Here is a 23899-nt window from a genome sequence, read left to right as displayed (position 1 = left end):
AGCCATTAAAGAGATTCCCAGCAGGTAGACAGGCAGTCTTACTCTTCACATTGATGCTCTACACCCCCCGAGTGTAGGGGCATCTCATGAGTGTGCTTTTCCTAACAGTAGAGACATCTAATGTGTATTTAATTCAGTGCCACGGAAGATCAGCATACTTCTGTGATCTATATATTTCTTAAATTGTCCATATAAATATGCCAAGGTGAAAGGAAGGCAAATTAATCAGTTAAGTAACAGATTTTGACCATTTCTATCTCTTAGGAGTACGATGACCAGTTTCACAGCACATGACTACTATCACATGTAGATGTAATTTTTTTTTAAAAGGTTTTAAATTCCACAAAGCAAGTTTATTGAATTTCCTCTTGGGTTTTATGCTTTATCAGTTAAAGAGCTGAAACAATGTTTTATGAGAATATTATTTCAACTGAGAATATCTGCAATGGACTGGCACATCTTTTTCCCCAAAGATTTCATGTTAAGCTTATAAGAGATAGCCAGCATTTTCTTCCATATCTGTAAACTATTTCTACGTTATTTAATAGCTATCATGTATACCACTGTTTTAGTAATAATCTGACTTAGAAAACATTCTCAAAACTTAGGTAACATTGTAAATAGGTTATTAGTTAAATAATTGCTCTTTTAGGAGTACCTTTCTAAGTACTTTTTTTCCTAGTTATGTTTTCAGTTTTTTATAAGTAAGCAAAATTACTTAGTGATGATTTCCTTGCATTTAAATGTCACTGATTCATTCTTTATTACTGAGCTATACTCTGTAAAAACAAATGTCAGTGAGTGAATTGGTAACTTTGTCTAAATTCAGTTTTATATCTCTTGACAGTTTTAGTTATGTTGTTCTATGTGACTGATTAAAGGGATAGTTAAAATCTGGCTTTGGAGCTTTTTTCTCCTGTTGCCTTTCTCAGAGAATTCATTTATTATCTCTCAGTGTTAGTTTCCGCATTCATAACTTAGAGAAAAAAATTCTACTTGGCAAGGTTGTTTTAATGATTAGAAATCTCCTATTTATACTGCATAGCACCAGCACTAGCATAAATTATCACCAGCAGCATCGCCACAATCATAATCATTATCATCATTATCATCACTATTGGTTCAAATTAATTTCTTTGTTATACTATAAATCCAAAAGGTCCTACTTCCATGAAAAATAGTGATGCCAAGGGGAGTTATTTCCATGTTAGATTTCTAAACATGGATTTCATGTCATTTTAAAAGTTTGAGAGCAGTGATCTGTATGCCTTATTATAACCTCCTTACTGTAACAGTCAAGTAATGCCTGATAAAATTAGAAAAATTGCCCCAAATGATACTGAGCTAAAAATGAAATAAGTCAGACAGAGAAAGACAAATTCCACATGCTTTCACTTATATGTGGACTCCTAAGAACAAAATAAATGAACAAACAAAACAGAAACAGACTCATAGATACACAGAGCAAACTGATGGTTGCCAGAGGGGAGAGGGGTTGGGGAGCTGGATGAAAAAGATGAAGGGATTAAGAAATACAAATCGGCAGTTACAAATAGTCATGAAGATGTAAAGTACAGCATAAAGAGCCGATAGTGTTGCAACAACTATGTATAGTACCAGGTGGGTACTAGAGTCATTGGGGGATCACTACATTAATTACATAAATTTCTAACCACTATGCTCTACATCTGAAACTAGTATAAAATTATATTTAAAAAGGAAAATCATAAGGAAGAGAAGAAAAGAACCTAATTTGGAAAAATATAGCTATCTGATTAACTCTTTTAATTTCATCTGATTTCAGAATGATGTGGTATAAATAAAACATTGTCTGGATGACAGATTGTGCTTAGTTTCTATTAAAACTATTTTTGTGAGTTAAGCACAACCCTTAAAACTACAGCAAAAGGTGAGATTTAATTATCCCTTTAACTGAAGAGTGAACATAAAAATATTGTGCAGGTTAATTTTACATGGATGCTATTGACTTGAATACAGAGTTATAAAATGCAACCAAGCTAGAATGTTTTATTTAGCATTTTGAAGCCCCTCAGGGACACTTAAGTTTTTCATATTACACACAGTCAGGTAATGGTTATCTAAGTCCTCAGACTGTGTATTTTACATTTGGCACCTTAGCTTTTAGTATAGTTTTATATGAATTACTATTACTGAGAAAACACTGTTTATATTTCCAAATACCCAGATGGAGATATTCAGGTTTCTTTATAGAGATGTATATTAATAATTACTTTTAAATTTTTAAATAAAAATATGAACTATTTACCTATTTGTGTAATTAGGTACCCCTAAAGTCAAAAGTGATTATCACAGTGGTACTCAACACCTCACAAAAAACACTTAAAGGATTTTGAATTTAAAAAACAAAATCTTTATATCATTCCAGAATCCATAGACCATCTCTTCCTACTTTCTTTGTTCTACTGGTCAGAGTTCTAGGTGACATTATAAAATAATTACTTTTATCTTTTTTTTTAAATTTCTTCAACTTTATGACTATTGAATTCATATTTTTTCTGCCACAAGTTAGTATGTATTTATTTTAAAAAAGAAGCCCTGACTAGCGGTTAAATGAAAAGATCTTGTGCTTCTAAATATTACATTGTATGTGCCGCAGCCTTATACCGAGATGAAATTATTAGGTTGGTGCAAAAGTAATTGCGGTTTTTGCAATTATTTTCAACCTTTTAAACCGCAATTACTTTTGCACCAACCTAATGTAACCGGGCACAGACAATTGTAAAAGACATTACCAGGAATTCATGATCCACCTATGAGAACACTGGGTAAATATTTTATTTAAATGGAAAATCGCTCTACAGATTACATACAGAGATTATCATCTTTTAAAGCAAAATATTCAAAGAAATTATTTTGAACTTTTACGATTACTTACAATGACTGTACTTGAAAACAACTTATGTGATTTAAATTTATTAATTCCATAAGGCAATATAAGTATATTGCCTAGTTGAAAACATAACATAAAATTATGAAGTTATTTAATAATTATTATCCCTTTCTCAAGAAAAAAATAGATGATTATAATCTATCTTTAACATGTCCTTTTAAAAATTTGGAATGTTGAGAGAATCTTCATTTAAATGAATTTTTATGTGTGGAATATCTGCTAGTTCTGTATTATTTCCCTTATTAGGGATACTATCAGTAGTTCCAATTATTTCACAATATTATGGTATTTTATTTATTTAAGCATATATTCCTACGGTCTATGTGATTGTAATTCTATTTTTTACCAGGTGAGTTTGTCGTGGAAAATAATGGCACTATCACAGATACTGCCACACAAACATGCATAGACTGCACAGCCAAATGAAAAGAAATAATCACAATTAGGGAAGAAAGTTTCCTTTTTTTCATTTTTAATGGTGTAAAAAAATAGAGCCATGAACAACATTTTTGACCCATTTTTCCTTCCTATTTTGGAAACTTTGAATGAAAACTTATAGCTACAATGTCAACATAATGATATGGTTAAGAGATATTTCTTGGCCTTTTTTTAAATAAAAAGAATCCATCCAATAATTAACAAATTCTCATATATCACTAAAGATTTTTAACACAGATACCTTTTTTCTTCTCCCTTAGTGAAGCCTTGTCCCAAACCATTGGAGTGAGCATTGTTGTTTCTTATGGCCCTGTTTCTTTTTTTTGTTTGTTTTTTTCAAAATTAATTTGGTCTTTTTGGACTCTGGGATCTTTTTTTATTTTAATTGCATGTTCTATTGTTAAGTCTTTACTTTCATTTATAACAAACCACTTTTTTTTTAATAACACAAGGAAGGCTCTGAGGAGCAAGAGACGAATTGGCTCATTACTGATGGTTGAAAAGCATTACCATGTACAGATTTCTCAGATAGGAGCGGACCATTTTCTATAAAAGCCTCAAACTTTCATGTTCTACACTCAACTTCCCGAAGAATGGATAGTTAAACAAAATCCATAATCCCCAAACAAACAGCAGAGACAAATTTTTAGAAGAAAGTATTCATTATTTTTTTTCTGCAATGACTATTTATCTCAATGAAAAGAATTAAAGCAGTGCCTTTCTCGGAGAAAGAGCTCAGACTTATATGTAGAACACAGAGCATGAAGACAGGAGAATTGGTTTTTCTTGGCTTTTGATGAGAAATGTCAAAAATCCATGCTTGAACAGGACTAATTATTTCAGAAGTTGAGGTCTTGGCACATTGAGGTTAAAAGTCGGGCTTCTGGGTTGGTCACTCAGCTTTGCTCTGGAACTGCAGAGTCAACTTTTAACTCTTGCCAAGAAATACTAATGATGACATCATTTGGAAGCTAAAACAGCCTTAGCGATATAGTTCAGCCTCTGATTTTCACATGAAGTCTAGACAGTTTTAAGTTACTTGCCTTGATTCTTTAGTTAATTCATGGCAGAATGAGGTCTAGGAACATGGTCTGTTATGAGTCCATACAACCTCAGTTGTTTTGATCAAAGGTCCAGAAAGGATTGAGCGAAGACACATGGACACACACACACACACACACACACACACACACACAGTGAGAGGGAGAGGGAGAGAGAAAGAGAGGGAGAGAGAGAGAGAGAAGAAATACCATCATATATTTTTCTTAATATAAAAATCCAGAAAGTATGCCTATCAGGTCAGCAGAAGGGCACTCTTACTCGTTCTTCTATCCGTTTATTCATTGGGGAATGCCTATGAAGCTCTAGCACCATGTAGGCACTGTGATAGGTGTTGAGGACAAAGAAATAAGTCCAGGGATCTGACTTGGAGCTCTTCGCTGATGAAGTTGTTATTATAGATGGGAGGGTTTTTTGTAATGGGCTTACTTAGGAGAAGAGAATAGCTGTTTCCTTTGAAGAGTTTGTTACTGCCGGCACCCAAGCTGAAGAGTCACACTAGCTTGTCTATGTGGGACCAGCTGGGAAAGCATCAACCCATAGATCTACTACGTATAAACCTCTTTACCCCGTGGTAAAGGATAAACAGTGGAGCACTTGGTCTCTTACATGTTTCAGATCCCTTAGAAAATTCAAAATTATTGTTACAGTGTTACATCAAAGAGTTTAATTTCCCTAAGGCCATCAAAGGTGTAAGTGGTAAAATTATAAATAAAACCCAGATAATCTGAAAACTGGCTCAGTGCTATTTCTACACTATTTGGGTATCAAAGTGGTATTAATGCTTCTGTATGTACTTCCTTTATAATCAAATTAAAATAAAATGTAGCGAATTAGAGTGATACTATTCAATGATATTATACATTTATTTAAGACATATTTTAGTGTTTTTTGTGCTAACCACTTTAGAATGATTATCTCATTTAATCATTAAAATGGCCATGGAAATACTTATGCTTTCTTCCACATGACAGTTCAGAGAAGTCAAGGTTATAAAGAGTGTGTAATTTACTAGTTTCCTGGCTTTGACTAACTGATAGAGCTGAGGTTTAAATTTTGGTCAGATCGAAGCCAAAGCCTGTGCTTAAAAAACAAACAAACAAAAAAAAACAGAACAACAACAAAAAATACAAAAGAACACCTATGCAATTACTTTAGTTCTTTCCGGTGTAAACCACTAGTGTTGTCTATAAATGTCATACCAGTTTAAAACATTGCAAAATGCCGCTCTCCACACTATCTTTCACACAAACGACTAACCGAGTAGAGCAAGTTATTAAATGAAGCGAACAAAGAACAGAGCAGAAGATGAAAAATGAATCCACAACTTCAGTAGTCAAGAATGCTGCGTCAGACATGATGAAAAGGAGGAAGATTGAAAACCTACGCCAGAAGGCCGGAGATGCTTTTGTTCACGTCATGGGAGACGGTTTGGTTACAAACAGTGTTCACTGCAGAGTAAAATGTGCTTGGGGAGACACTGACTTTATTTCCACATATTTAACTCATGCCTATGTTGTAGTGCTCAGTAATAAAAAATAATTTTGCAAGAGACCTTGAAAATAACAGGTGAGGAAGTGGAAGTCTGAGGCTGTCGTAAGGGCTCCATCCTTTTCTACAGGGAAACCCAGTCTCAGTGTTGCTGACGTGTTCTGGAAATTTGTTGGGCTTGACAAGGACTTGTATCTTGATTGCCATATCCTATCATGAAAAGAAAGCAGCATAGCTCCCAAATCCCAAAGCACTCTCCTTCTTTGAGTATCTAGTCTAGTGTCGCCCACAAAATATAGCCTGTGAGTTATCATTGTTAAAATTTTTAACTTAAATATTTTATACTCTGCCTGAAAAGTAAGCTTAGGTCTTTGAGACACATAACTTTTATGTTTGCAGTCTTGCTGTTTTTGCCAGTAATGGCCCATTCTCACTTTGTTTTATGCTGGTGCATCTGTAAACAATCTGACAGAGAGAAAGGAAGACATTCTAACATTCACCACTTCTTTAAAACCAAAGAGAGGCAAGATGCAAAGAAATAAATTCAAGGTTTGTATCTTTACAAACATATTAACAGCTATTAATGCATATGTCCCTCATTTCCCCTGTAATCCGGGGCATTGGGTGATGTGGAAATGTGATGGCCAGGCTGTTTCAGAGCAGGTATCTGCTCATGGTTAGAACAAGCAATGAAGAAGGCCAAGCTTGGTCCCAATTTCAGCATTAACTTTTATTTGTTTCACAAACAGAGGCCACTGTATTACCATGACACTCCTAGCCTCTACACACACACACACACACACACACACACACACACACACACACTTCTTAACAAAGACCATATAAGAGTATAACAAATCAGTAAAAACCTAATTTGACTAACTAGAAGATGGATTTAAAATATAATAATGACAAAAAAGCAAAAAAAAAACCCACCTCAGTAATAATCATTTATCCACTAAGCATTCCATTAAACATTTTACAACTATATCTTATATTTACTTTGCAACATCCTCACAAGAACACCATGTGTATCCTTAAATTTTACTAAGCAGTTTATCGAGTGTCAAGTTGCTGGTACTGGCATAACCAGATTGAGACTCAAATTTGGCTATTTGCAGGCTCATGTACCCCCACCCTACACCAAATTGCCTATTGGAATGCTCAGTCTTTAATGCGGGTTGCAATGCTACCACCTTAAGAAATGGAGAAAGTTATTAATGAGCCATAACCACAAAAGGAACTCACCATCCCATGAAAGAATGATAAGGTGGTGATTTTAAAGATTTGTAAATATTCAGTATCAATGAACTTTGGTGTGGAAAGAAACTGGTGAGTCATGGTGGAAGAAGGGAAGAAGAAAAAGTTATTTTTAAAATATCTCAGTTTCTAATGTTTGAGACAATTCTTGATTACGAGCAGCAGGTAACATAGGTTATCAAGAGGTGAATAACTCAGCCCAATTAGTGAGGTGGAATGAGAACCATTCAATTAAACAACAAGCTCACCATATTTAAGAGAAAAGCCATGTTTGAGGATGAAGGTGTGTGGCTGTGTTTTACAAAGTGCATCAGTCTTACATGTAGCATAGCGGGGGTCTAAATCCCAGAGCAGCTGTCTCAACTGGGTATTTCAATTTAGCGTTTTATGTATTATTATTCACATTTAATACAATGTGAGAAGATTCTAACCCTAGAGGAGGAGGAAAGTCCTAGGCTGATGACCGAAGAGAGTGGAAGGCCTATCTAAATGAGGAAAGGAAGGAATGCTCAGAAATGAGCACAGGTCAGAGAGGTGTTATGAGATCTAAGGGAAGCTACAGGAGAGAGGGAATAGTGAACATTGGCTAATGCACATTACAGGGCCAGAAGATAATGAGCCCATGGGACTTGAGAATTCAGAGGCCATGCTTATCTCAATGGTAAGGGTTTTGGTGCAAAGACGAAGACCCGATTGAAAATGTGCAGAGAAGTAATGAGAGAGAAAATTTGTGTGCAGGAAACTCTTCAGAGAAGCTTAGATAAAAATGAATGAGGCATAGGAAAGTAGTTACAAATGACGCAGTATCCAGGGAGAGAAGGGCGGAAGAGAGAGAGAGAGAAAGAGAAAGAGGGAACATAATTAGTGCAGCAAGCGTTCACTGCTGAATTGTGGATATCATAAAACACATATCAGAACCTTTGACATGAGAAATTGAAATGACTATTGTGTCAGCAAGAATCTGGCTTCTTCTCATGAACTTAGAGGATCTTGCTCTTGTTACCTCTCAAAGTATCTCATCTGATTGTCCAGCTGTGAAAACTTAGTTTCTAGTATTTGGTTTGCCTTGCATAATTATCATACTTGTGCCCTTGAGCAAGAAAATGGATGTCTTTCAAGAGTACCAAAAATCAGGGAATCAATGGTGCATAGAGAAATGGAATAAATGTCTATAATACAGCACTAATCTATTAGTTTATCACCATTGTCTTCTTTTTTTTCTTTTTCTTTTTACTAAAATTGTCCTAAATGTGTCAGGATACGCTTAGATGAGGCCAAGAAATAAAACTGATACTTTGAAAATTGTCTCTGCTTAATAGGGACCAAAGGATCACCAGCCACAAGAGAAAACAAAAGAAAAATACCTGTGTAGTATTCAGGAACAAGAAATAAACTACACTGGAAGGTAGAGAAGGGAATGGAGAAAGGAGCACGTGGATGGTGTCCAGGTTTAATTTATTCCATTTCACGAGTTAAATCCTGATCTTCCTAATGACTCGCTCCCTCGGCACAGGCACAAATGTATAGCCATTGATGACTGAGAGGATCTAGGTTGATTTTAATCTTCAGCTTAGACCATTAGTGCCCTAGTATTTGCAGCCACTGAAGCAGGTTGCTGAACACAAAATCTGAACTTCATTCCCATTGTCTATGTTATATTTTGGAAGAATTGAGGGAGCAAAGGGCAAGGATTCCATGAAAAATCCGTGATGATAGATGTAAGAACCTTTAGATTCTTTAGAGTTTCAGCTGGCTGCAGGCCTATTGTGACCCACCTCCTTCATTTGTTCTTTTCTACAACTCTTTGAGATCTGTAGTTTCAACTCCATTTTTGGAATTAAGAAAACAGAAGCATGTCCGTGATAATCCTTGAGGTGGGTTCTTCTCCTGACTTTTAGTTGTTCTTCTTTATTCTTCGTCATGCCTTCCCCTTTTTTCCTTACCCCTTAAATGTTGGCATTCTTTCAGAGGCCCTCTCTGATCTTTTTTCCTTCTATCCTTCCTAGTTCAGTTCATAGTTCTATAGGTTCAAATTCCATAAATGTCCTCATGATTACAAAATCAGTATCAGCTGAGCTCTAGACATTTCCATTTGTATAGCTCAAAGATTTAACATCTATAACACTCCTTATCATTACTGCCATCCACCCAAGGTCTCCATTTTGACTTCCTCTCTCTCCCAGTCTCTCTCAGGCCTTTCTGCCATTTAATCACTAAGACCTATTGATTCTGATCTAAATATTCCATAAATCCCTCTCTACTTCCTTGCTCTAGACCACCATTGTCTTTTTCCTGGACTCCTGCCTCAACTTGCCTTTCTGTTTCTGTTCTAGAGATTTGATCCATTTCCTAGACTGAAATCAGTGCAATTTTCCTGAAACGTATACCTCAGTAGGCCATTCTTTTGCTTAGAAGTTTTCAGAAATTTTTGATTGATCAAAAATTCAATTCAAAGCTAGGCAATGCAGTACATAAGTTCCTTCATGATGTGACTCTTGTTTTCCTCAGCAGCTTCATTTATCTCCACTTGCAACAGCTTTCTCCTCTATTTCAGCACACTCGAAATTCCATTCCCACCAAACATGTCATTCTCTTGGTCACCTCTAAGTAGGGACACCTGCTAGATCCTTTGTCAAGGTTATCCTTTCTCCATTTCTGCCCTGGGTTAATAAATGCCCCTTATACTTCAGGATTTAGCCCTGCCATTTCTTTCACCTTGAAGCCTTCCCTGAGTGTGGTTCCTCGACAAAGGTATTCCATGCCATGTAACCCTGTCATAGGCAGCACTTATAACCTAGAAATACTCTAATTTCCTGTTTATTTTTCTCTCTTTGAGCTTCCTTGAATTTAGGTGGCTTGCCTAAGACAAAAAAAAGAAGCCATTAACTAGCAGAATCAAAATTTGATTCCAGTTCTTCCCTTTCTCCACTGTCTGAATATAATCCCATGGTGGTCAGCAATCCAGTATGCTAAATTCCTTATAACTTTTAGTTAAAAATAGGGAGGGCGAAATTTTCATATGTGTTCGTTCCTATTTCATTACATATTTGATGCATCTTGCATCACCATAATCACCAAAATGATTTGGGTAATTATAGTATTCTCTTAACCTTCCACCATTTCAACTAATACATATACACCTTGTTTAGTACTGGTCTCAGCCTATTGATAACCAGTGTTGTGGCTGGACAGGCCCTTGTGGTTCTTATTATGATTGATTGCAAGATACCCTCAGTCATAACCATCATGAAACTTTGAAAAAAAGGGTTTATGGCTCACAGGTCTCGGAAAGCACACTGCACCCCTAGTGACATACAGGAAGGTTGCAGGTAGAGAAGACAGAGGGTACTGGACTGGGGTTCTGTTTTAATTGGGGTCTATGGTGGCAGCCTAGGGTTTCACAGACTTATACTTGATTGGTGAATCTAAAATATAAGGGCAGGAGTTTAAAGCACTGGATGTGAAAAAGCAAGGGACCCAAATGGTCAGTTAACAAAATTAGCCAAGATGGGTAAAATAAATTGGGGATGGTTGGTGGCCTGGTTCTTCATCTAGTCCTGTGGCGGGTCATGTGTTTATTCAAAATACCCATCTTTGAAGTAGATGACTTTTGAAAGTGGTTGCCTTGGTAATCGAAGCTTCAGTCAGACACTTGCATTGCAAAAAAAGGAAAAAATGAAAAACAAAACAACAACTGTGAGGGCTTATATTACACACCTATAATCTTTAAAGAGACTTTAGAATACTAGTTCTCAAACTTGGCTGCATATCAAAATTGTCTGGGAAGTTTTAAAAAATAATGATACCTGGATTCCACCCCCAGAATTTCTGATTTATTTGGTATGGGGTATTGCCTAGGCAGCGGGATTTTTTTTTCAAAACCTATGAAGATCATTCTATTATAACATGCAGTTGTGTTTGAAAACCACTGCTTCTGAGAAGATCTAGCTTACTTACTGCCTCTTTTCAAAGATGAGGCAAGTGAAGTGTGGAGAGATTAAGTGACTTGCCTGAGGTTAAACGATACAGCTTCTGTGAGTAATGAGTCACATGTAATTGATTCCTGATTTGAAGATTGGCCACCCATACAGATAAAATTAGGGAGGTTTCAGGACTCTGTCCCCACTGCAATGCTGCTACACCCAAGGAAAGATCAAAGCCAATTCTTCCCAGGATATCTGTTGCAGCCCACCTCCTCTGTGGCTCAATAAAAACAACAGTATGCTCCACTTGCATCAAGCTTATGATACATATTTTCAGATCTACATCATCACATAAGTTTATTAACTATTTTTGTTAGGTACTTTCAGATCTATTATATATTTTTTCTACAATTTGAGATCATGTATTTATTGATCTAACTTTTTAAAAATTGTAACTAATACAAGCCATGAGTTTGAATTTTAGGTTAATAAATATTATTAAGCAAAGTATGTGGGAGATCTTAGTCTACACATGAATATAACTTATGAGATTAACAGGAGGGGCTTTGGAAGAAGCCAGCGTTCAGTTTAAGCACACATGACATGTATGGCATTTGGACAAGTCACTTGATTTATCTGAATTTCCGCTTCCATAGCTAGGATAATAATTGTGTTATACTGGTATATGGTGGAATTAGCTCTTACAAATGTATGACGCATATGTGGTGGCATATGGGTGATACATTAAAGGGAGTGGTCACTGCTATATGGCTGGAGGGTACTTAGAGAAGGTTATATAAAGGAAGACACAAGGTAAATTGAGTTTTAGGAGAGGAATTGATATTTCCCAGGGTTTGTATTGCCCTATTTTTCTAAGTAAAGAAATTGAGACCAGGGAAGTTAAATCCCATCTATAAAATCAACATATTTGTGGTTTTAGAGTTGAGCTCTAATTAGACTCAGTCTTCTCTCCACAACGTTCTTGTTTATTTAGGCTTAGAACTCAGAATGTGGCACAGATCGCCTTACAACCAGCCTCCCATTAGCATCAAAATTATTAGCTAGACAGTACTATGCCCCAATTTGGATTGGAAACATTTCACAAACCAAACACACCCAATGGGTGCCAACTATCCTGGCTGAAACTTCCAGCTGTGAGGCTCCTGGGAATTGGAGTCACCTCTGGCAACCAAAAAGAGATAAGAGAGAAATACCGGTTAATAAAATAAATGCTCCAGAAGTCCCTTCTGAAAGAAAGCAACCATACAGAACACGCTTTGAAACTCCAAAGAACAAGTCTACCTTTTCTTTTCCCCAGAGTGTGAGAGTCATAGCACCATCTTCCTCTGTGATGGATAGAGTACATTTCTGGGTTTGCGTGCCCTCCAGTAGTACAACCTTGGATGATTCTCCTAACTCTTCCTGCCATAATTTCCTTATCTGCAATATGGATGGATACAGCTATTTTGTCATCAACATGAAGATTGAATACAATAAAACATGCAAAATATTTTATAAACCATTAAAGTTCTGTATGTATATCCATAATCCTGCTCTCACTCAAAGTGCAGCAGCTGAATAGTACAGGGCAGATTGAAGACCATAAATATTTCTTCAGGGCAAACATTTCTGCTCCAGGGAAAGCCAGGGAGACTGCATTCCATTCCATTTTTCACCCTGCCCTAGTACTGGAAGTACTCAATGGCAAATTCTTGGTTGCATGAGGTGATGGATGATTACATAATTAAGAAGTCATCCCCCTTTCATTCTTTCTAATCTATCTGGAAAAAAAACACACACATTATCTGCTTGGTTTTATGGGCAAATTCATTGTTTCAGGGTAAATAGGAAGCTAGTAAGAAAAACAAAACAGATGGAAAGCAGTTAGGGGGCCAATCAAAAGTATTTTGGAAATCTTTAAAAAGATCTAGAAAGTAGAAGAGATTTCTAATGGGATCCTGGGCTCCAATTTTCTGTTCTCAATTAGTTAATGCATTTCATTCTTTCATCAATTACAGCCCATAAAAAGCCTTGCTATTACTTCCCATCAGGTCTGCTTTTCCTCTCCTAGAATAGAATCCCAGAAGGGAGAATAAAACAACAAAAAAATTGCTTCTCAGAAACACACGATGGATGTGCTATGAGAAATACCACTGGCAACAAACTTTTCCCTTCATGGGGAAAAAGAGAAATCATTTCCTACATCTTTAGTATTTGAGACCAGCTTGTAAATCAGCTGACGGCAGAGGGCCTCAAGGGGAGGACAAATAGCTTCATCATTCTATTGGCTGTCATTTTTTTTTTTTTTTTTTAAAGCTGTGGCCATCTCACTATACATCTCACTCTTCTTCTTCTTCTTTTTTTTTTTTGCTTTGATTTTTGAAATACAACTTAACATTTACAAGATGAGAATCAACACACGTAACTCTACATAGAAAAAAAGTAAAGTACCAGAAAATGCTATCCTGAGACATAGTCTTTCTTGCCTTACTAGCCAAGTCTTAGGTCAAATACCAGTAAGCAACTAAATATGGACTATTTGAGTGCTTTTCCTTTCAGGGCTCACCCAGGATCTGGGTGTTTTGGAGACTATAAATGTGTCTATCTTCATAACTTTTCCTGCCTTCATCAATTAAGAAAAATTCAGAAATTCCCCGTGCCTAAGTAGAACTATTAAAACTCACAGCACTGGCATCTTACAGCTATTTTTTTTTAATAGATGAGGAAACTGAGGTCAAATTAAGTTACTATCTTGGTTTAATAACCAGTTAGTGCTAGTCATTTGGATTATACTGAAAGCCTTTTGGCTTTTCGTTATATTTTCATGTAAAAATGACTAGAATATGTTACTGTATTTTTTTTACCCCTAATACCTTAAACCTGACTCACAAAGATTATTTGGAAAAAAGAAAAAGAAAGTTGTTCTCTTGATTGACACAATTTTTGAATTAAGACTCAGCTTCCAAAAACATACTACGGGGGCCAACTGAGATATGAGGAAAATAATGGGCTCCAAGGTATAATTAAATTATATAGGGATTTAAAAATATATATATATTTCACTTTTCCATCTCCACTTTTTCTGACTCTAGATTAAATGTATTTGTGATCTGATCATATAAGCCTCTTGCTACCAGTGCTTACTAAACTCAGAGGACAGATTTTTTTGTTTGTTTGTTTGTTTTGTTTGTTTATTTTTTGTATTCCCAGTCCTTCTGGAGTCTAACCGCTGGTCTAGAAGTATGTTTATTCTCTTGATAGTTATTTCCTCAGTCATTGACCTTCAGTCCTCAAATACCTCATTTCAAATGATGAATGGCTTCATTACATGCAATGAACAGGGCGGGAAGGAGATGACTGGCCATTTTCTTTGAGTCAAACAGAGACTCAAGATGAGGGATTCCTTCACAGTATGCTACTTACAACAATTCAACAGATGAAATAATTCACAAAAAGAAGAAAAAAGAAAAGGAGAAGAAGGAGGAGGAGGAGGAGAGGAAGGGAGGGGACAAGAACAGAAAAGGAACAAGAATTAAAAAATATATTTCTAGCATTAGAAAGGAATAGGTTAAAAACAAAAGGTAAAATTATTACACACTGCCAATTAGATAAAATAACCTTTTATTCTGTTTACCCTATCTTGTTTTCATCTCTGGTGGAACACTTGAGATAAAATTCACTGTTTGATTTCTCCTGCATCAGTCACAGCAAATATGGATTAATCAAAAGATCTAGTGCAACACCTTACATCACTGAGGTTCTTTATTACCCCTTAAGTCTAGACATGAGAACTGGCTCTGTGTACAGAATGTACATAGAAATTTCTAGATTTCTTTTTAAGTACTCTTCATCTGAGTTTTTTCAATCTCACAACGCTCTGTGTGTTGTTTCTACTGCCTGACTGTCTTTTCTGTCCCATCTCCCTTAGTTAGTCCTCATCTTTTAACTCGCAGTCTCACCACACAGTGTCTTTTTCATGAGGCACACAGAGCCCCAGGTTCCAATCCTTTAACGTGACACCTGGCCTGTCGTCTCCCAGCACGTGAATTGAACAGCCTTGGTTCTTTCCCTTTGCTGTTTCTCATTGCCTTCCTAAACAATATCACTCCCATCTCTCCTTACTACCTCCATGTGCACTAGCGGGCCTCAGGGCTGACAAGGCTGGGCATTTCCGGGGAACATCAATCATAGGGACACACTACATTTTACAGCTTCTACTTTACACAGTCCCCTCCAGTTACTTGTCCAAGGGTAGCCTAAACTTCTCAAAGATTTAGACAGAAAGAAGGATGAGAGACTTGCCTTTTTAAAAAATATTATTTTGCTGTGTGCTATTGCAAATGTTAAATTCCCTAATTCCATCATATCATACGTTTCTACCACTTTTTCTCCTGTTCTTCTGGACTCTTTCAGACTAGGCTCCAATCGCCTCACCAGAGATCATAATTCTTGGGTATATATTTTCTCTTCTGATCATTTCTTTATGAATAGCTCTGTCTTTACATCCTGTAACACAATCTTTTCAAAATTTACTCCTCTAGGCTGTATCACTAGAAATTTCACTAAACAGAATGTGGTTTCCTACCTCTCTGGTTCTGCTATAATCTTGCTAAGAGACTTTAAACAAGTCATCTACCATATGTTTCCATGTGTCTCTTTTATGTACAAGAGGTAATGCATATAAAAGTTCTTCACAAATGTAAATGTATAGTCTCATGAATGCTAATTCTGCATCATCTCACAGAGCTCTTTCTGAGGCAATCTTGTTACCTTCAGCCCTTTTTGAAGGACAGGCTTAAGAAGCCTTTACCTACAGAGGGAACACTTAGACCAAAGAGATTCTTCTATGTAGGAAGTTGAAGTGGGAAACAATGAAAATCAGGCAGTTTGTGGCAGGACATGAAGCAAAGTAATCATGAAGTAGTCCATCAGTAACCATTTGTGAGCCAAAAAAATTAGTAAACCAAAGTTATAATTACATAGAAGCTATAAGGAAGTACTCGGTAAAGTCAACTAGAAATGACAAAACTTACAAAACAAGGACAATGGGTCAAGGCATGTAGCTCCTAGTTTCTATTTGTCTTTCCAAATATGCTTTTCAAGCTCTACTGACTTACTTTCTTCCCAAAGACACATTTTTATCTGTGGATTGCACCACCCAGGTTGCTTTGCCTTTTGGCTTCTGATTGAGTTTCATCATCGCAGGTGTGGGTAGGAGATCAGATGAAGATGAAGAGAGATATTGGGGACTGTGTTCCCTCAGCTTTCACTCTACAAAGCTGCAATGTGGCAGTTGCTACAAAGAGCCATGACACCAGATGGAATATACATTACTTAGCTACAGGTCTAGCTAGACTTCAGTAGCCATTCCCTCCCCTTGTCCCTTTCTGGCCTAATTGTAGCAACGGCTTCCTTCCCTTTCTAATCCCAGAATATGTCACCATACCCCATGTCAGTTTCCCTTAACCTTTCTACATTTGTGTAAATGGACCCTTCACAAAAATTCTTTATTTAAATATATCATCAGTTTCCTTCTTGAAGCCTTTGAACCAGTATTAACAGAATAAATTGGTAGATGCTTACTAATGAAATAACATGGATATAAAATTACTCCTTACTTCTAGGATCTGTAAAGTTAGATTTCTTGTCCTCGTTTTACAACTGCTCACCAATCTCATTAATCCAGTACAAGCTGACTTTTGCCTGCACCTCTCCAATGACTGTGGTCTTGTCAAGGTCTCCAATAACCTCTTTCTATAATTCTTTGTCTTATTCAACTACTCAGCAAGCTCACCCACCACCACTTTTTCTTGATTATCCTTCTCTCCCACAGATTGTTCTGAATTATTATTGTTGTTACCAAAGTGACATGTAAATAATTTTACAAGGTTTGTACAAAACAGTTTGTTTTTTTTAAATTAAAGTGTATTGGGTGACAATTGTTAGTAAAGTTACATAGATTTCAGATGTATGATTCTGTAATACATCATCTATAAATCCCATTGTGTGTTCACCACCCAGAGTCAGTTCTCCTTCCATCACCATATATTTGATCCTCCTTACCCTCATCTCCCACCCCCCACCCCCCTTACCCTCTGGTAACCACTAAACTATTGTCTGTGTCTATGAGTTTTTGTTTCTCATTTGTTTGTCTTGTTCTTTTGTTGTTTTTGGTTCATATACCACATATCAGTGAAATCATATGGTTCTCTGCTTTTTCTGTCTGACTTATTTCGCTTAGCATTATAATCTCAAGATCCATCCATGTTGTCACAAATAGTCCTATTTCATCTTTCCTTACTGCCGAATAGTATTCCATTGTGTATATATACTACAACTTCTTTATCCATTCATCTATTGAAGGTCATTTTGGTTGTTTCCATGTCTTGGCCACCATAAATAAAGCTGCAATGAACATTGGAGCACACGTGTCTTTATGGATAAATGTTTTCAGATTTTTTTGGGTAGATACCCAGGAGAGGGATTGCTGGGTCATACAGCAATTCTCTTTGTTATTTTTTAAAGAACCTCCACACTGCCTTCCATAGCAGCTGCACCAGTCTGCATCCCCACCAACAGTGTATGAGGATTCCTTTTTCTCCAAAGAATTTTTCATTTTTAGAAAAATCTATCAACTGCCTATTAAGGAAGCTGATACTATCAAAAGCTCTTATGTTGTCCCTAGATACATACATATATTAATTACTTATTTTACTTTCTCTATGTAAAGTTATACTTTAGTGGAATCACTATGCTGTATATATATGATCATGGCTAGGTAAATATTTACAAGTAATTCACGCAGTACATGTTTTTTGTTTTAAAATATTTTTGGTAAACTTTTGTTTTATTTGTTTTGTTTTTTCTAGACCCATCCTTAATGTATTGTCATAAGTAAAATTTTCTCTCATTAATTTTAAACATTTTTTTCCCCTTGGTGCTATTTTTTTCTATAGATTCTCATTCTTTTTCATTATGATTTCTGAAAGGTTGTAATCTTGGGATATGTCCTTGCCATTCCCCTAAAAATTATTTTCCCCTTTCCAACATGTGATATCTCCAGATTTCTGGATACCATGACTTCCACTTTATTAGTTACTCCTTTATCTTAGCAGAGTATATCCTTCAGTACATTTCTGGAAGAGGGTGCATGTGTGAACAAATTTTTGAGATCCTACATGTCTCACAGTGTCTGTAGGTATAAAATTCTGGGTTGTGTAAGTATTTATTCCAAAAATTTTGACAAGTTACCTTATGATTTTCCAACTTCTGGTGTCACAATTGAGCAGTTTGGTGTTTTTTTTCCTGATTCTATGTCCTTTGTATGCAAGTCTTTTCCTCTTTCTGAAATTATATAAGATTATCATTTTTCCTGTAGGGTCCATGATGGTATTATGATGTGGACTAGGTCTTTCACAGACATCTTGTTAGTAGTGTGACCAACTCTTCCCAGTGTGTTTGGGATTGTGATTATTTAAAACTGAACAATCTGAGAACATCCCAGTTCTAGGCAAACCAGGGCAATGTTGTCACTGTACTGATGAGTCCCTCTCAATTTAGAACATTATGAATTTCAGTTGTGGGAAGTTTTCTTCTTAATGATTATCTCCATTTTCTTTTAATTTAAAACAGTTTTTTCCAGGTACAACTTCTCCCCCACTCCCCACCCCACCCCCGATGCTGAGGTCTCTGGACTGAGAAGACAGTTAATCATATATTTTTCTAGTTATAATATTTTCTTTTCTTTCCTTTTATAACTTTCACTCCCACTTTTCTATTTATTTTTTCGTGTCTGTTGTCTTATTTTTATTTTGCAAGGACTTTTTCTTTCTTTCTGGGTGTTTGCATTTTCTATTGCAACCCATCATTGTTTAATAAATGTGCCATTTTCTCTCATGTCTATATAGAGGTTCCTCAAAAAATTGAGAATAGAACTACCATATGACCCAGCAATCCTTCTCCTGGGTATCTACTAAAAAATCTGAAAACATTTATCCATAAAGACATATGGGCTTCAATGTTCATTGCAGCTTTATTTACGGTGACCAAAATATGGAAACAATCAAAGTGTCCTTCAAAAGATGATTGGATAAAGAAGTTGTGTATAAACTTGTGGAATATTATTTTGCCATAAGAAAAGATGAAACAGTACCATTTGCAACAACATGGGTGGATCTTGAGATTATTGTGCTAAGCAACATAAATCAGACAGAAAAAGTTGAGAACCATATGATTTCATTGATATGTGGTATATAAATCTGAAAACAACAAAAGAACATGACAAGCAAATGAAGAACCAAAAACTCATAGACACAGACAATAGTTTAGTGGTTACCAGAGGGCAAGCGGGGAGGGCAGTGGTCGATGAGGGTAAAGGGGATCAAATATATGGTGATGGAAAGAGAACTGACTCTGGGTGGTAAACACAAAATGTGATATGTAGATGATGAATTGTACACCTGAAATCTATATAACTTTACTAACCATTGTCACTCCAATGAACTTTAATTTAAAAAGAATCCTGCATAATATGGCCCTGCTTTTTGTCAAACCTTATTTTATACAACTTCCTTTTATACTCAACTAGTCTAACCGCATCATTATTATGTCACACTCTTTCCTGACAGACTTTTTTGCATGTCATGTGCTCACTCTTTGGAATACTCTTCCAGCACACACAAGCACACACTCACTTTACACATGACTAGATCCTGCTCATTTTTCAGGTCTCAGCTTTAGCATCACCTCTTCAGCAGGACCTTTCCTGACCATTTTCTCTGAGTGTTCCACCCACCACTAATTCCTATTTTAGTCCTTTATTTATTTCCTCTTTAGCACTTATCCCAACTTATAATTATTTTCTTTATTTCTCTGAGGAATACAGTGCAGGGGTATTTGCATGACTAATTTAAATATGAAATGTAATTTTGCAAATTTATGCAAACCACATTCATCTTCCTGACCAATATGTACAACAGATTATTTTTAATTAATTGCGTTGACTCATTTTACTCAGATGCTGTTATTTTCACACTATATATTGCAGTACATTTACTGGTGACTGAGAGGCATTTTTATAAATAAAAACTAAACCACACTTGTCAAAATAAAAGAACAAAGTGGGATGAGAGTTGACTGTTTAGATTAGATATTCTGCTCACTTGAGCAGTCAGCATACTAACCTCAGGGGTTAAAACTAGCAAAGGAAGATATCTGATACACATAACAATGATAAGCATGGTGAAGGAGGTGCATTTACTGAATTCAAGTAATCTAGAATATATTTCCTACATACAAAGTAAGAAAGGCAATGAAATTGATTCAAAATAAAAGGCAACATCAATGAACTAGAATAAAATAACATCAGTGTTTTTCTTACAAAATAAAGTTTGCACATTACATTTTAGTAGTTATCAGATACTGTTAAATGCAATGATATCTATAAGCACGGGGCGCTATAGAACCATACAGGAGGGGCACTCAAGCTGTGATGTGGTGAGAGAGGGAGCTGACAGAAGTTAAGAGCAAGATAAGACGGTGTTTTGTAGTCTAGATTTGGAAAGAACCTTAGAAATGATCAAATCGAATGTCATTCTTTTTTCAAACGAAGCATATGAATTCCAAATGGGAGAAATTACTTAATAACTCAGTGCCAGACAGAAGCAGAAATTGAAAGAGGACTTGATATCTTCAGGTGTTTAGGACTCTCCCTTTTTACCATTAATTAACTTTTCCATTATTATCTGTTGTTGGTTGAATTGTGCCACCCAAAAGATACGTTCAAATCCATGGAATCTGTGATCATGGCCTTCTTTGGAAATAAAGTCATGGTAATCCAGTGATTGGTACCTTTATAAGAGACAGGGGAGGGAGATTTACATATATATACAGAGGAGACACAGAGTGATGAAGGCCATTTGAAGAGGGAGACAGAGATTGGAGTGATGCACCTACAAACCAAAGACCACCAAGGATTGCTGGCAACCACCAGAAGTTAGGAATTGGCAAGGGAAGTTTCCCCTAGAAACTTTATAGGGAGCATGGCCCGGCTGACACCTTGATTTAATGACTTCTAGCCTCCATACTTGTGTGAGAATAAATTTTTGTTGTTTTAAGCCACCCTGTCTATGGTAATTTGTTATAGTGACCCTAAGAAACAAACACACTGCCTATCAATAACAAGCAAATCTCACCACCATGTCATATTCAGTGAGGGACTGTCCCAATGTCCTCTCCTACCTGCTGGCAACTACATACCGTGTTTCCCCAAAAATAAGACCTAGCTGGACAACCAACTCTAATGCATCTTTTGGAGTAAAAATTAATAAAGGACCTGGTCTTATTTTACTATAATATAGACTGGGTCTTTATAATATAATATAATATAATATAATATAATATAATATAATATAATATAATATAATATAATATAATATAGTACCTGGTCTTATTTTACTAAGACCGGGTCTTATATAAGGTAATGTAATGTGATATGATATGATATGATATATGATATGATATGATATGATATGATATGATATGATGTAATACTGGGTCTTATATTAATTTTTGCTCCAAAAGATGCATTAGAGCTGATTGTCTGGTTAGGTCTTATTTTTGGAGAAACACAGTAGTAAGTGCATATACTCTCAGTAATCACTCAACTGTGATTTTTCTATTTATTTTTCTGACCAGCCAACCAGCTCATCTGCTGTGTGAGAATAAAGATAATGCCTTTTTATTTTTTAAACCATTTGTGATAGTTAATATTTTTTTTAAATTAAAGTTTATTGTGACAATTATTAGGAAAGTTACATAGATTTCGGATGTACAATTCTGTAATACATTACCTATATCTCACATTGTGTGTTCACCACCCAGAGTCAGTTCTCTTTCTATCATCATATATTAGACCCCGTTTACCCTCTTCTAGAGCCCCCACCTTTACCCTCTGGTAACCCCTAAACTATTGTCTATGTCTATGAGTTTTTGTTCTGTCATTTGTTTGTCTTGTTCTTTTCTTTTTAGTTTTATATACCACATATCAGTGAAATCATATGGTTCTCTCTCCTTTTTCTGTCTGACTTATTTCCCTTAGCATTATAATCTCAAGATCCATCCATGTTGCCGCAAATGGTACTACTTCATTTTTTATGGCCGAATAATGTTCCATTGTGTATATACACTGCAACTTCTTTAACCATTCATCTACCAAAGGACACTTTGGTTGTTTCCATGTCTTGGCCACCGTAAATAAAGTTTCAATGAACATTGGAGTCCATATGTCTTTATGGATAAATGTTTTCAGAGTTTTTAGGTTGATACCCAGGTAAGGGATTGCTGGGTCATATGGCAATTCTATTCTTAATTTTTTAAGGAACTCCACACTGTCTTCCAGAGTGGCTGCACCAGTCTGAATTCTCATCAACAGTGTATGAGGGTTCCTTTTTCTCTACAGCTTTTCCAACACTTGCTACTATTTGTCTTGTTGATGATAGCCATTCTAATTGGGGTGAGCTGATATCTCATTGTGGTTTTCAAAGAGCATTTTATGAATTTGACTCCAAAGACAAGGAAGTAAAAGCTAAAATAAATGAATGGGACTATATCAAACTGAAAACCTCTGCACAGCAAAAGAAACCATCGACAAAATAAAAAGGCAACAGACCGAATGGGAGAAGACTTTTGCAAACAATGCCTCTGATAAGGGGTTAATATCCAAAATATATAAGGAACTCGTGCAACTCAACAACAACAGAACAAACAATTCAATTAAAAAGTGGGCAGAGAACCTGAAGAGACATTTCTCCAAAGAGGACATACAAATGGCCAATAGACATATGAAAAAATGCTCAACATCACTAATCATCAGAGAAATGCAGATGGTTAAGTTTATGTGTCAATTTGACTCGGCTAAAAGATGCCTAGTTAGCTGGTATCATATCAATCCGGGGTATCTCTGTGAGGCTGTTTCTGAAAGAGATTAGCATTTGAATTGATAGACCCAACAAAGATCTCCCTTCCCAATGTGAATGGGCCTCATCCAATCCATTGGGGACCCAAGTAGAACAAAGAGGTGAAGGAAAGGTGAATTAGCGCTCTATGCTTAAAATGAGACATCCATCTTTTTTTGCCATTGGACATGGTGCTCCTGGTTCTTAGGTCTTAGGGCAGACTTGAACCAGGATTTACATTATTCACCCACAGTTTCTCAGGCCTTCAGACTCAGACTGGGATTTACACCATGGTTCTGGGACTTTCCCCTGGTTCTCAGACCTTGGGTTTGGACTGAAATTTCACCACTGGCATTCTTGGGTCTCCAGTTTGCACCTGGCATATTGCAATTGAGACTTCTTATCCTGCATAATCATATGAGTCAATCCTCCATAATAAATCTCTTTCTCTATATCTACACTCGTATATATTTTATTGGTTCTGTTTCTCTGGAGAACCCTGACTAATACATCATGATGAGTAATCAATAAATATTTGTTAAATCAAAAGAAAAATGAAAAAGGGCAAAAAATACAAATAGACACTTCAACAAGGAAGATGTATAAATGGCCAATGAGACCTTGAACAAGTGCTCATTATCATTAGTCTTTAGGAAAATACCAATTAAAACCATTGTTTACTATCACTACCACTAATTAATCACCCACTAGAAGGCTCAAATTAAAGAAAGACTGACAATACCAAATGCTGGCAAGAATTTAGAGTGTTCAGAATGCCCTGTTCTTGATGGGAGTGTAAAATGGTAAAACCATTTGGGGATAAAGATCTAGCAGTTGCTTAT

The sequence above is a fragment of the Rhinolophus sinicus genome, chromosome 3 (genome assembly GCF_057876585.1).
Source record: "Rhinolophus sinicus isolate RSI-liver-muscle chromosome 3, RSI-T2T, whole genome shotgun sequence".
Taxonomy (NCBI): Eukaryota; Metazoa; Chordata; class Mammalia; order Chiroptera; family Rhinolophidae; genus Rhinolophus; species Rhinolophus sinicus.
Note: the sequence above shows the minus strand (reverse complement) of the source record.